This window comes from Ursus arctos, unplaced genomic scaffold (genome assembly GCF_023065955.2).
Source record: "Ursus arctos isolate Adak ecotype North America unplaced genomic scaffold, UrsArc2.0 scaffold_10, whole genome shotgun sequence".
In the NCBI taxonomy this organism is placed as follows: domain Eukaryota; kingdom Metazoa; phylum Chordata; class Mammalia; order Carnivora; family Ursidae; genus Ursus; species Ursus arctos.
The window spans coordinates 60,404,950-60,420,112 of NW_026622764.1; positions in this window are offsets into that span (position 1 = coordinate 60,404,950).

The following is a 15,163-nucleotide window of genomic DNA, read 5'->3' on the forward strand; positions in this document are numbered from 1 at the left end:
GGCTGCGATCATGATTCAAAGGTTGAATCGTCTCGCATCACAAAGAAGAATAATCACAGCGATTGTTAATTAAATCTAAGACAGTGATAAGGAGAAAATGGTCACATTAATCATGTATTAAGAGACTAAAAATAGCTCCCCAAAGAGGCTGCTGAAATTCACATCGCAGCATTCCATGTTGAGCATTTTAAAACTCTCACTACCCACTACCCAACAAACAAAGGCTGAAAATCAGCTGAATGAGAGGAAAATTCCCTTATCTGGCACAGAATGATAATGAGAAACTTGAGCTGTTATGCCGCCAGCACCAGGGTCACTGTAAGTCAATTCTTTCATAGGATCTTGCCAATAGTATGTGTTTATAACAGTTAAGTACAAATCCAGCTATGTCAAGGCTACGATACTTAGTTAAGAGAATGCTTCGAACACCAAAAAACTAAATATTTTTAACCACAGGATCAAAAGGAGATGCTATTTGCTCCTTACTGTGTACAAGTCAGGACCTAAAATATTTGGGGGCAGAAGAACCTGACAGAGGATAAAATTCCTTTTTCATGCACAACACCGTTCCCTAGGCCCCGAGCAGAGTTATAGAATTCAGAATAGGAAGAGACTTTGGAGTTGATCTGATTCAACCTCCTCTTGCCGAAGGGAGGACACTGAAGTCTGGAGATGGTCGGGAATGGTCGCAGGGTCATAATCAGACTAGAATCCAGGCGTCCTGACTTCCTACTGCTCCTCTCTGCCGGCGAGATGTCCTCCCTCGTGCGAAGTGCCAAAGCCTTCCTATGGCCCCGCACGAGGCTAGCCCAGTGCCACACCACGTGCAAATCATGTCAACCACTTTGCCAACATGCGGTGTCATCTTGCCTGGATACTACAAACTCTGGAGCGCTTAAGAAATGATGCGCCCAGAACAGTGGAATGAAGCCCACGACACGGGTACAAGTTTGCTTCCGCTTCAATGCAGCCAGTAACTCAAGTACCGCCTTCTCCACATTACACTGTTTCTCTTCCCAGGGCTTTTCCTACTAAAGATTTTATCAAACCATAAATATCTATCGAGGCCTTTTTACTCAAGCACAAGCCTTTTTTCTTTCTAGCTTATCATTCTCCTTAAGTTTCTAGAAGGATTGGCAAGTGTCTTTCTTACGCCGTATTTTCATGGTTGTACAATGTGTGGGAAACCTCCCCAAGGTTCTGTCTATGGTTGCCTTACTTTTGTAACACAGACACACAAGAAATGTTGGAGCTTCCTTATTTAGGCTTAAAATATCCAAAATTTTCCTTTCAATTTTCATTTGAAGCTTCATTTCCGAGCTCCACCATTTTCCATCGTGATTTCTCATTATCCAGACCACTATATCCGATTTTTGTTCTCCAACGGAGGCTCAGTAGTAAGCTTACTCGGTAGGCTGATACTGGTGTACAAGTAACTAGAATGCTTTTTGTCAATCAGTTTCAAGATTATCTGTGTCCTGGCTGATGAAATTTGCTCTGGCCCTGCAGTTCACTCAGTTTCAAGAAAAAAATACGAAAACATATCTTCTCTTTCTTTCTTCTTCCCTCTTCTTTTCCTTCCTTCCTTTTTTTCTTTCCTATTTCCTTGGACAACCTATTTTATCACCTGTTATTCACCAGGCATTTGACCAATTGTGGAGCCAAAGAGCAACAGTTCATGGTTTCTGACCTCAAAGAGCCCAGTGTCCAGTGAGGGAGAAAAAACGTGTTACACTCCTTCCTTACAAGTATTCTTTTCACACTTCTGTTGCTGCTGTGAAGATAAGGAACAAATCATATACCAAAACGACATTTGAGTCAAAGAATACTTCTAGAAACATCTTAAGACTTACACTTTAGAGTTGGTGTTTTAATCTATAACTTGCCAATTTTCTTTCTTATGCCATGTGCTCAGTTTCTTTTTTCCCGGAGTTGGAGTACCAACCCCCCCCCATGCATTCTTGATAGACATGAATTTCAGGAAAACTGCCCAGTAAGTGAGATTTCTCTAACAACCCAAAAAGCTGAGCCTCCGAGCTTAGAGATTCTAGAGTCACAGAGACAGAGGAAAAAATTCCCCCCAAATGGCTGCAAGAAACCTTGCTCGGCTGTGAGAACTACCTGTGTCTCTGTCAAAATGACGTACTTATCAAATGCCCTGCAAGAGAAGCATCCTAGAGGAAATCGGGTCTAATTGGACAGAGCACTTTTACTCCATGTATTAGTTTCCTGATGTGCTATGAAAAAAATACCATAAGGTGGGTGACTTAAAGCAACACAAGTCTATTTCCAGATGTTCAGATCAGAAGTCAGAAATCAGTTGCACTTGGCTGGTGTCCAGGTGTCTTCAGGGCTGGCTCCTTCTGGAGGGTCTGGAGAAGAAGGCTTCTCCTTGTCTATTCCAGCTTCTGGAGTCTGCTGTGCTCCCTGGTTTACGAGCCATGCCTCGTATTGCTCCAGCTTCTTGCTTCTGTTGTCATCATCTCTCTACTTTCCTCCTTTGACCTTCATGCCTCCCTCTTATAAGGACGGTTGTGACCCCAGTGGGTTCCCTGGATTTCCCTGTCTCAAAACCTATGTCAATCATATCTGCAAAGTCCCCTTTGTCATACAAGGTAACAGTTACAGGTTCGGAGGACTAGGACATAAATATTTTTGTGGGGCCCTTATTCAGCCTACCACATTCAGCCAGAAGTCAACTCAACCAAGGGAAAAATTCTGATTCACTCACAGATGTGGACTGGAAACAGGGTTGAAAGGCGGACATTACCACGACCCATTGCTCATTCTACTAGACTGTTTTTTCATTGCTCAATGTGAGAGGTTTCGTTTCTGGGTAAACAGAGACGTAGACTCTGGTTATTTGTTTTGCCATCTCCTGCTAAATCATGTTCCCGAGTCTGATGTAGTTCGGTTTACACTCTTACCCCAACATTGCTCTCGGCACTTGGCTCCTACCAATTTTCTCCCATCTATCATGTAGGCAGTTGATTCCCAGCGGTATTGACATTTAACTTGAGACATTTTTCCTATTTCCTCTCCTTCCTCTTTTTCAAACTTTCTAGGGTTTTCACAAAATGCTGTCATTTAGAGCCAACTACCAATTTCATTGTTGTGACAATTTCTTTGAATATTGTAATGAACCCATCTAATAAGATGACATTTAATTTTAATCTCCATCAGATCATTCTTATGAAATAAATAAATAGCCTTCAGTTTCTAATCTATACAAATCTCAGTCAATGTAGTAGATTTTATTTCAACACTTTTACGGGAACGGAGAGTCAAAGTCATGCTCTGCTTACGGTAACATATGTTCATCCACATTCATATTATCACTTACACCGAGCCAGCATTGAACAACGAACAAGTATTCATATTTGCTGGGTTTTTTCTTCCTAACTAGATTATTGGTTCTTAGTAGAAACAAAACCTTTTATTTCTTTTGTATCCTCCACGAAAACTAGTACTGGGTTGGCCACATAATTAGCATTCAAATTATTTTTGGTTGATAGACTAGTCTTTTCCTGAAAGTACATTTGGCTATATGATTTCATTCCTCTCTACAAATTTGGATAGGTTTCATTTTAAACGAATTGTATATACAGAAACTTGGATTTATTTTTAAAAAGAAAAATAAGAGAGCAATGATTTAATTTCAAATGGAATGTAAGATTCTTATTAATTGGAACTATCCACCACAACATTTAAAATAAATTCATAGACAGATAAAATTGTGCAGAAATATACTCAAGGCAAGAGTAAAATGTGGTTACGTGCTGATGGATTGCTGTTTTTTTTTCATCTTCAGCTCTCTACTCATCTTTAAAAATATCTATGTGCTGCTTTATCACTTCATTAGTTTACCCCTCCCCCACCTTTGATTCTGGTTTATATATCACCATACTTTTCATATTTGCCTTATTTAAAACTTCCATCTTATTTCAGTTTTCTTTTTGCTTCTTTTTATTCCTTTGTTACACATACATAAAAGCACACGGGTCGCAGTGAACAACCCAACAGATTTTCATAAAGAACACCCCCCCTGTAATCTGACACAGATGCAGAAAAAGGACGTCGCTGATGCCCCCATCCCTCCTCTCCAGGGTTTTCCCCCTCCCCACTTCTCACACCATAGAGTGGTTTTGCTTGCTTTTGAACTCATTTTATTTTAAAGTTTGCTTGCTTACTAGTGGCCAATTTAACAAAGGTTCAGATTCCACCTAACCCACCCCCACCAAATATATATGTGTTCGTATTCCTGGGATATATTTTCTTTCCCCTTTTTAAAGGGTGAATGTAATGGTGCAGTTCATTATCTCAAGTGTGTCATGCTCATCATTAAATCCATCTTTCTCTGACTCACTAATAGGCCTCCCGTGTTTCTTTTCTCTCCAATCCTTTCATAAAAGCCTTGAAAGTTCCTATAACCCTTCTGCTCACACATTCCTTCCAGGGACTACTGTCCTTTCCTGTCCCTTGCAGTTCTCAGGCTTGCTCTAGTCTGAATCTACCTTCTTTCATATTCTCAGAGAGAGATCATTTTATAGCTTTCAAGATGAAACCCTCTGTCTTCCTTTCTGAGTCCACAGTACAGCTGTACTTTTCCTTTCTTAGAAAAAAAATCCCATATGTATTAATTATAGAGCGTTGCTTAAATTTCTAAAGATTCCTGGGGCACTTATGAGCATGTAATAATTCTTGTTTCACTTGGCTGATTAGTTTTACTCTTAACATTTTAAATCTGGAAATTAGGCTTTATGCTGCTTTGGGCTATGTCTTCACCATTTTTTACTATGCCAAATTCTAGTGGTCATGGGGCCTTCTTTTATGTAGGTCTCATCCTCATTCACGTCCCTCCCCTTTGTTCAGAGGCAGATCGAGACTTTGGCTGGGGCTCTATTCTCTGCTTCTAACATCAAAGCTTCTCTCTCTGGCTAAAGAACCATGTGGATGATGGATATACCATGTGCTTGTTTCCCAGAAGAAGACTAGAATAACTCTCCCCAAGGAAATATTTTGAGCACTTTAAAGAATTTGAAGAATTGAAAACTCCAAGTACATCTCATAGCCTTGATACACTTGAACTCCAGGGACATAGAATGTTATAGAGGATAAAGCACTTGACTAGAAGACAGGAAACGTGTTCTTATCTTGGGGAGGCAGCTAACCATTTAGAGGGAGGCCATCTCTTGGCATTGTCTTCCTCCGTGGCATCGTGCTACAGAGATCCTCGGTGGATATGAGGAGGCAAGTACCTAGTCCTTCTGGGGACACAAAAGAATCTCTAAGGGTGCATATTTTCCTCATCCCAAATAGAAGAGAAATTACTCAAAATCTTGGGTTGTAGAGATACATAGAGGCTTCTCTGAAAAAGCATTGTGTAAGAACCTGGGTTTAAAAATGTTGCAAGCACCGAGCAAGAAAATCTTCAGATTATGAAGAATCTGATATTTGTGAAGAAGATCTTTAGGTTCCTTTCATTCCTGGAATTTTTGGTCACATCAGTCATCTTCTTTTCCTTTGCCCTGCCCTCCATGGAATTTTCTATAAATTATGCAATCCCCACCCAGGGTTTCTGGGCTTTCTACTCCTTCAGATTTCCTAATGAAAATAAATAATTCCTTCTATTCAGTAAGAAGTGTAATAAAAAACCAGAGGACGAAGTCCTCTGAGCAGAAAGTTTTCCCACTGACCCTCTGCTGCTGCTCCCTGCCGCTTGGCTTTACTAGGACTTGGATGCTGGAAAGAGACTTAAAGCTCAAACGTGAGTCTTTTTGGTCCTGTGGTTTGCACTAACCGTGCGGATGGTGGACACGCCATTTCATCTCACGGGCTTCCGTCCCTGAACAAAGAGTTAAAATCTTGCTTCTTATACATGTAGTGCCAGCCTAGAATGAGCTCTGGGGTGAGCTCTTGTTATTGCAGGGAGACCAGGAGACTCTGAGGGCTCTGGGTTGGCTCAAAGAACCTTCCAACCAGAGCAGCGTTTTTCCTAGGAGTAGATTCAGACTGGGGTGAGGGGTAGGAGCCCAGAGAGAAAACCCCCAAGGCAGAACCAGACCAGATGAGCAGCACTCTGGGACCAGGGGTCTTGAACGAGGTGGATCAGCTGTACCCTCTTCCCCATTCCCATCTCAGACACACCGGGACGCCAGGAGGCACAGTGGGATGACAGAATGTCCTAACACTTGCCGGGTGGTGGTGGTGGCACCTGGAAAACCACTATGGGATCTCATTATTGCCAGCATGGGGGTCATCAGGGAGGAAGGGAAGCAGAAGGAAAGAAAAGTGGGTCAGAAGACGACCAGGAAGAAGTTTGAAGATGATTGTGAATGAAAATTTGTGAATATTATCGTAAAACAAATTAAACGATGCCACATCATTTATCCATCTTTATCATTTGGCCTCACGAGAAGTTGATTTAAGAATGAAAATCCAAGGAATGGAACTGAGCAGGCAGCCTCCCAGTGAACTTTTCCTGTCTCTGCATCCTGAACGCAAGGTTCTGGGGCCCTGCTAAAAGGAACCCTGGATGGAGGTCGGCTGCAAGCAGGTAGAAGGCCTTTTCCTGTACCTAAAATTGCTTTCATTGTCATGGAAAAAGGAAACTTACAATTACAACTGCAAAGAATTAACTTGCCTGAATAGTGAGTAATTGGAGCACAGGGAGCCAAAAGAAGGTTAAGCTCTCTTACTGACACGCACACGCATGCAAACACACACACACACACACACACACACACCCCCTACATGGTGGGGAAGAAAACACCTGAGAAGCGGACAATATTTTCCTAATGACTGTCAGGGGCTGACCGTGGACTCCTTCCACCAAACGTCAGGATGAGTGGTGCGGTTCTTCCTCGGGCTTGGAAGCCTTTTGGTCGGAGGAATGGAAGGGCTGAGCCCGTTGCGCTGACTCCCACAGGAAGTGGTGGGCTGAGAGCACAGCTACAGGCTTTCCTGTGCAGCGTAAATTGGCCCAATTTGCGCAAAACATTCTTATCTGATGAAGAACTGGAAGTGTGACTGTGCGCTCAAATGTTGGAAATAATACTGGGTCTCTGCTTCACTGTTCCCTCATTTTTCTTTCTCTGCTGTCTTTTCTTTGTCTTTGGCAATCACACTGGGCTTTTGGTTCTTTTCTAGCTTCTCACATGGTTTTGATTAGGAAGGACAAATAGAACTGAGAACAGAAATGCTCCTAGTTTTTCTTTTTCTCATCTTCTTTCAGATGAACGTGCTTCCTTGTTAACCTTCTTGTAGGTGTGGGTCTACACACACGTACACACACACACATACACACATGCACACACGTACACACGTGTACATACACACGTGCACACAGACACGCACACACATGTACACACACACGTACACAAACACACATGTGTATCTCAACCTAAAAGTGCCCCTTTTTATCCTAGCCCTTTAAAACAGCTGTCTTGGAAAAAGAAATACTAATATGAAACAACCAGGCTCCTCTTGGCTAAAAACTATTCATAAACTGAACTGGCAATCAGACATTTTGATTTTCAGTCCTGGCTCAGCATCTAGCTAGCTGTGTGGCCTCGGAGAAATGCCTTGAAGGTCCTTCTGTGAATTTCCTCCTCTCGAAAGATTACAAAGCTGGATTAGGTCCTCTCCCAGGTAGCTCCCCGGAGATTTTGTCATTATCTGGGTAAAGGTGCATTTGCACCAACTGCATGGGATAAGCCAGAATGGGACTCCTCACCTGTGCAAGAAAATGAAGGGGGGGAAAAATCCAAGTCTTTTACTTATTTCCTTAATGAAATAAAAAATGACCAAAAAATAAAGTTGATTACAATTTATCAACACTATTTTATTAATGGCTTAGATGTAGCAGGAACGCAGATTACAGTATCAGACACCCAGAAAGTGTAAAATAAATGTTTCCCGGAGGACAGTTGCCCTAGGTGTTGACAGGGTGGCCCAACCTAGGGACAAGGGCCCAGAATTTATAAAACTGAGGCTCGTCTGTGCCCACGCCCACTTGCAGTTCTATAACTTAAAACTAGCCATGAACTTTTCTGAGCCTCAACTTCCCCAGCTGCAAAATGGGACGAGTATGGGCACTTCAAATTTTGGGGAGAGAAACAAATGATCTCATGTGTATGAAAATGTTTAGCAATGTATAGAGGGCTTGAAAATATTCCTGTACATAATCCAAGTTAGGTTACACAGGCCTTCGCCAGTAATTAAGGAAGTTGGTGTCTCTGATCCATAAAGAGCCTTCCAGCTCTGAGCCTCGCTTATACTGTGGCGTGGTGTCCGCCCCCAGGGTGCAGATGTGCCAGGCCCCAGGCAACTTGCAGCAATACCTGCTATTACCTGCTATGTCTGGAAATTTGGAGAGAGAGGCTGGGAGGTTCCTGTAACTTCACCCCTGGCCCCACATTGCACAACGCCGCCCTTCTTCAAAGACATTGACTGCCCTATCGACTCATCTCTTTACCCTTTAACTGCTACGAAGACATTCCACCCCAGGGCTCCTTGTGCTGTTTTCATCAAAAACACTCTAGTCCCCAAAGGCAAGACGCTTGCCCTTATATCAGTGTTTATGCACATAATCGAAAGGAGAAGGGGAAAACATGTTGGTAGTAAGTAGGGAAAGAAGTCAAGTTATGTACTTTTTTACTGCAATTGTGTATTTCTTGCTTTCGTGTTAACATTTATTGAAAATGAGCAAATTGCTGGTAGAGTAGCCTAAACTCGCGATGGAGAAATGACTGCTTGCAGAGTCACCTGAAAATCTAAATTACATATTGTGAAAGTGGGTTTATTGTCGTGAAGTGGAAGGGAAGTGTCTTTACCAGAAGGACGTGGGCTCACAACTGTCCCACCTTTGCGAGACCCGGGTGCCCCTGCTGTGGGAGCCACTGCTCCAGCAGCCGGACTGTGGGATGCCTCAGAGAGCGCCACGGAGCCAGTGTGCCCACGGAACAACCTGTTGAATAGAAGTTGTGGACGAGGGCAGTTCTTCAGGCTTTAAGAAATAAAGGATAAAAGGGCGGAGGAATTGATCAAGGGAAAAAACCTCAGTTTACGATGAAAACATCTTTCGAGGTTTGTGATACTTATTTTTATATTTTGGGATCAGTTTTTACTCATTGTTCTCTCTTGCTTATCCCCAAATGACTGTCAATATGATTATTCATCACCCATGCGTCTGTGTATCACCAGTACAGTGAGGGGTGTCTCCGCTATTTTTAGACACGATGATTATACAACCAAAGGGCACATTCCTCTTCCATCCCGCGGAATGCCGGCTACCCCCCTGGCACGGTGACCGTTCTGAAGCAGCATTTTACTTTGGGTTCTACAAAGGCTTTCTTTGACAGGGGAGTGTGCAGTGGGTTGAGGAAGGGAAAACGGAGAATAAAGAAAGGATATTTCCAGAGTTGAACTTGAACAAAAGTTAATGCTGACAGCGGAGTTAACTAATGGTCAGAACTCAGAAATGCAGACATGGCATGGCGTGACTGAGGGCTGGTGGCCAGTTCTCTCTGCAGGCAAGGACAACGTCTCCTCCAACCCACAAGGGTGGGATGGATTTTAAAAAATCCCAGAGGGCAGAACTGATCTTTGGGGATTTGCTAGTCTTTTGTTTAAAGGCTTAGGAAATATTTTGGTAGGGAAGAGATGGGGTCCTAATCAGCACGAGTGGGCTTTTACCCCCACTCCTTGCTAATGCTCAAGGATACCTGGCCTCCAGGGACACCTGTTAACTTGCCCCCTTCCCTTGCTTCCACCTGGAAGGTTACCTTAGGAAGCCAAACTATCTCAATCCGGAGGCAGGAATGAAAAGAGGCCATCAGTGTCTTTGCCTGTGACCTACTTGTACCCGCTGCCTTCAGAGATGAGAACCTGATAAGCCGCCCACACCCAGTGGCCGAGGATTCACCAGTCTGTCATTTTGACTGGGAGGTAGGACAGCTTCTGGCAAACCTAATAAGCAGATTTTCTCAGTGATAGGAAAATTCTTGCTTAATGCATGCAGCTCTATTTCCCGTGGTTAAAACGTGCAACCTAGAGAAGAGAGCAGATGTCACCTGACCTGGTGTGAAATACAAACGAAAGTTGTCTTTTTTTTTTTTTTCTCAACCCCCCCCCCCCCCTTTTTTAGACTTCCATTTTCTTAAGAGAGGTGGGCTTTATCTTTAATAGGTCAGGCTCCTGTAAGATAACTTGGGTCGGAATCATGAAACTGGCATAATATTAAACCCGCTTTACAGAGCAGCGCTATTAACATCACGCATAGCCTTTGGGTCAGTTTTAATTGCTTGATTAACGCTAATCAAGCAATAGTGGTTACCGTCAGGCTGATGATCTCTACGCATGTGGCCAGTGATAGAGAAAGGATGTTGTAAGACTATCAGAAAGCAGAGCGCAATAAATGGAACGTAAGCAAAATGTGGAGTTCCTTCTGTGGGTAACTCCCGTAACAGCTAGTTCGCATTCCAGCATCTCCTGCCCAGAGATCCCAAATCTCCAAGCCAGAGAAAAACCTAAGCTGTCAGGCTAAGCAAATCCCCCTTCACCTCAGACTGTCACAACCATTGGGTCCTCATCTGCTCTTCTCCTTCCCAGGTATAAAGCGGGGACCCCCCCCCCCACCTAACAGGTACCCCATCTGCCCAGCTGCCGTGATGTTAACACAAGGTAATACGGTAGGAAGGGATTGTAAAAGTTGAAACTGTACGACGTCAGAAGTCCACGGGAGCATATTTTTGAGTTTTACGACAAAAAGGATATAATCTCAAAAGATCCCTTTTCTTGTAATAGTCCAAGTAAACAAACGTTGCAGGCATTTTTACAATTGAGCAGATCTGCATTTCATCAGTTTGTTGGGAAATTAAACAATATACCTACTAAAACTCGTTAAAAAAAAATTGGAAACTCTTAATTCGGGCTTTTATTTATAACCCAAGTTCAGGGAGCTGGCACCAATCTTTTAGAGAGACAGAGCGTGACTCTGAGTCAAAACCAAATTGATTCCAGCTTTCTCAATTTGCGAACTTCCTTCGCGTTTTCTGTTGCTTCCACAGCTGCCGGGGAGCCGCTCCATTATTGGGCTGCCGGCCCCAGGCGAACCCTTCTCTCCCCGGGCAGACTGGGAAAAGGAAAGCGACAGCACCCAGCAGTCCGAAGTCAGAATGGGAGGGACTTGGGCCAGACCCCCATTTCAGCAACAAAAGTTAATATGCAAGTTATACGCAACTAATGAATCCTGGAACTTTACATCAAAACCAGGGATGTACTGTATGGTGACTAACGTAATATAATAAAAAAATATTACTATTTAAAAAAAAAAGAGTAGCACTTTGTTACCAGTGGGGATGGGAACAAAGACAAAGACACCAAAGACCATTGTATTAAGCCCATCAGCTGGGTAGTGACTTTTGCAAATCGGCTCCTAGAACCCTCATTTTTTATTCTCTTCAGATGGAGGAGCAAAAACCATAAAACCCAGTGGAAATGTTCTAGACTTTGTAATCTGAAAATCTAGAACATACACACTGAGTCTACTCCTTACTGTGTATGTATGATTTTGACAAATTACTTCAGTTTTTGAAGACCAAACCTCAGTTTCTTCATATGTAAGAGGAATGAGATAATATCATATTACATATTTTAGGGTGTTGCCTTGAAGATTCAAAACATTATTAAATGCCCCATGTAGAGCTTGGCACATAGAACATCCCAAATGAAGAGAAGTCATAGTTGTTATTTTGTCAAATGCATTTTCTGTATCAAGCGAGATGATCACATGGGAGTTTTTCATTCATTTTGCTAATGTGATGTATTACATGGATTAACTTTTGTACATTGAATCATCCTTGCATTCCAGGAGCAAATCCCACTTGGCCATGGCATATAATCTTTTTAATATACTACTGTTGAATTCAGTTTGCTAGTATTTTGTTGAGTATTTCTGCATCAATATTCATAAGGGATACTGGTCTGTAATTTTATTTTCTTGTAGCATTTTAGCTGGGTTTTCTATCGGGGTAATGCTGGCCACATAGCATGGGTTAGGAAGTGTTCTTTCCTTTAATCTTTTAGAAGAGTTGAAAATTGGTGTTAACTTTAAATGTCTGCAGAATTCTTCAGTGAAAGCATCTAGCCCATGACTTTTCTTTGTTGGAGCTTTGAATATTGATTAATCTCCTTACTAGTTGTAAGTCTAGTCATATTTTCTATTTATTTATGATTCGGTTTTGTACATTTCTAGGAATTTGTCCATTTTGTTTTGATTATCAATTTGTTGGCATACAGATGTTCTTAACATTCTCTTTGATTTCTGATTGTAGTTACTGGAGTCTTCTCTCTTTCTTCTTAGTCAGTCTAGCTACAGGTTTGTCAATGTTGTTGATTGTTACAAAGAACCAACTTTAGGGGCGCCTGGGTGGCTCAGTTGTTTGGGCATCTGACTCTTGATTTTGATTCAGGTCATAATCTCGGGGTCATGGGAATTGAGCCCCATGAAATGCTCTGTGCTGCTGCTTGGAATCTGCTTGGCCTCCCCCTCCCCCAATTTGCACATGCGTGCTCTCTTTGTTTCCCTCCAAAACAAACAAACAAGCAACCAAATAAATAAAATCTTTGGGAAAAAAACAATTTTGGTTTTGTTGTTTTTTTCTATATTGGTTTTCTCATCTCTGTTTTGCTCTACTCTGATTTTTCTTATTTCCCCCCTTTTGTTAGCTTGGGGTTTCGTTTGCTTTTCTTTTTCTAATTCCTCAAAGAGTAAGTTGAAGTTATTGATCTGAGATCTTTCTCTTTTTTTAACATAACCATATAAGCTATAAATTTCCCTCCTAGCACTGCTTTTCTGCATCCATCAGTTTTTGTACATTGTGTTCTGTTTTCCTTTTCATTTGTCTCAACGTATTTTCTAAAAATCCTGTGATTTCATCTTTGATCCATTGGTTACTCGAGAATATGTTGTTTAATTTTCATATATTTGTGGGTTTTCTAGTTTTCCTTCTGTTATTGATTTCTGGCTTCATTCCATTGTGATCAGAAAAGTAACTTCATATGATTTCAGTCTTTTAAAGTGTATTAAGATTTTTCCTGTGGTCCAACACATAGTCTATTCTGGAGAATGTTTCATGTGCGATTGAAGAAACTGTGTATTCCACTGCTGTTGGGTAGAGTGTTCTGTGTATGTCTTATAATTCCAATTGGTTTGTAGTGTTGGTCGAGTCCACTGTTTCCTTGTTGATTTTCTTTCTGGTTGTTGTAGTCATTTTTGAAAGTCTCCTACTATTATCTTAGAGCTTTATCCTCCCTTAAATTCTATTAGTTGCTTGATACATTTTGGAGCTCTGATATTTTGTGTATCACATACATTCATAATTTTTATATCTTCTTGGTGAATTGACTCTTCCATCAATATATATTCTTGTCTCTTGTGCTAATTTTTTACCCAAAGTCTATTTGGTTCAGTATTGGCCATTCCAGCCCTCTTCTGGTTACTAATTGCATGAAATATCTTTTTCATCATTTAACTCCCAACCTAATTCTGACTTCAGAGCTAAAGTAAGTCTCATGTTGGCAACCTATAGTTCAATTTAAAAAAATCTGTTCTGCCAAACAATGCCTTTGGATTGGAAAGTTTAGCCCATTTACATTTGAAGTAATTACTGATAAGGAAGGACTTACTTTTGCCATTTTGTTGTTTTCTATATGTCTTATATAATTTTCTGTCCCTTACTTCCTCCATTACTGCCTCTTTTTGTGTTTCATTTTTGAGGAGATACATTTTGATTTCCTTTTCATTTCCTTTTGTGTATATTCTATAGATATTTTCTTTGTTGTTATAAAGTTATAACAATCGAATTTGAATTGATTCCAACTTAAATTCAATTACATAAAAACTCTACTCCTATAATAAGTCCACCCCTCTTCTGTTATTAATGTCACAAATTACATCTGTATACATTATATACCAATTTACATAGATTTATAATTACATTATATGCATTTGTCTCATAAATCCTGAAGTGGAGTTAAATCCAAAATTATGATAATACTGGCTTTTATGTTTTCTCATATATATACTTTTACCAGAGGTCATTGTATCTTCATCTGGCTTTGAATTACTATCTAAGATTCTTTCATTTCTGTTTGAAGGTGTGATGTTATGATTTATAATAAGAAATACATACTTGGTTTTCACCCATTCCTGGCACAGAGCTCCCAAGCCATTGGAATTTCTTAAGTGACAAAGGTGTCTTTTGTTATGTTAATGTGATGGCTTTTGGAAAGTCTTTATATAACCCAAGGATGGGGGCTGGTAGCCAGGAGAACCAATCATATGATTAGAGGTTTAGAATTTTCAGTCTCCTCCCTTGACCTTAGGAGAGGGAAAGGGCCTGGAGGTTGAATAAATGGCCAATGATTTCATCAATCATGCCTATGTAATGAAGCTTCCATAAAAACCCAAAGGATGGATTCAGAGAACTGGGTTGGTGACCATGTGAAGGTGCTCAGAAAGGATGGAAGCTTTGTGCCCCTTCCCATGTCCTATGCATCTCTTCCATCTGGCTATTCTTGAGTTTTATCCTTTAATAATAAACCAGTAACCTAGAAAGTAAAATGTGTCTCTAAGTTCTGTGAGCCCCACTAGTAACTGAATGAAACCCAAGGAGGGATCATGGGAACATCTGAGCTATAGCCAGTCAATCAGAAGCATAGGTGACAACCTGGACTTGGGATTGACACCTGAAGTGGGTAAGTGGGGGGTAGTCTTATAGGACTGAGCATTTAACCTCTTGGACCTGACACGATATCCAGGTAGACAGCGTCAGAACTGAGTTAACTGCTTGGTGGTATTGGAAAAACCCTCGTCTGAGGACTTCCTTTAACATTCATTGTAGAGCAAGTTTAGTAGTAATGAACTCTCTCGGCTTTTGTTTTTCTGGAAATGTCTTAATTTCTCCATCACTTTTGAAGGATAGTTCCAGATAAAGAATTCTGGTTTTTTTTTTTTTCTTTTCTTTCAACACTTATTAAATATATCATCCCACTGTCTTCTGGTTTCCAAGGGTGCTGCTGAGAAATTAGGGAATAATATTATTAAGGATCATCTGCACATGATGAGTTGCTTCACTCTTGTTGATTTCAAGATTCCCTT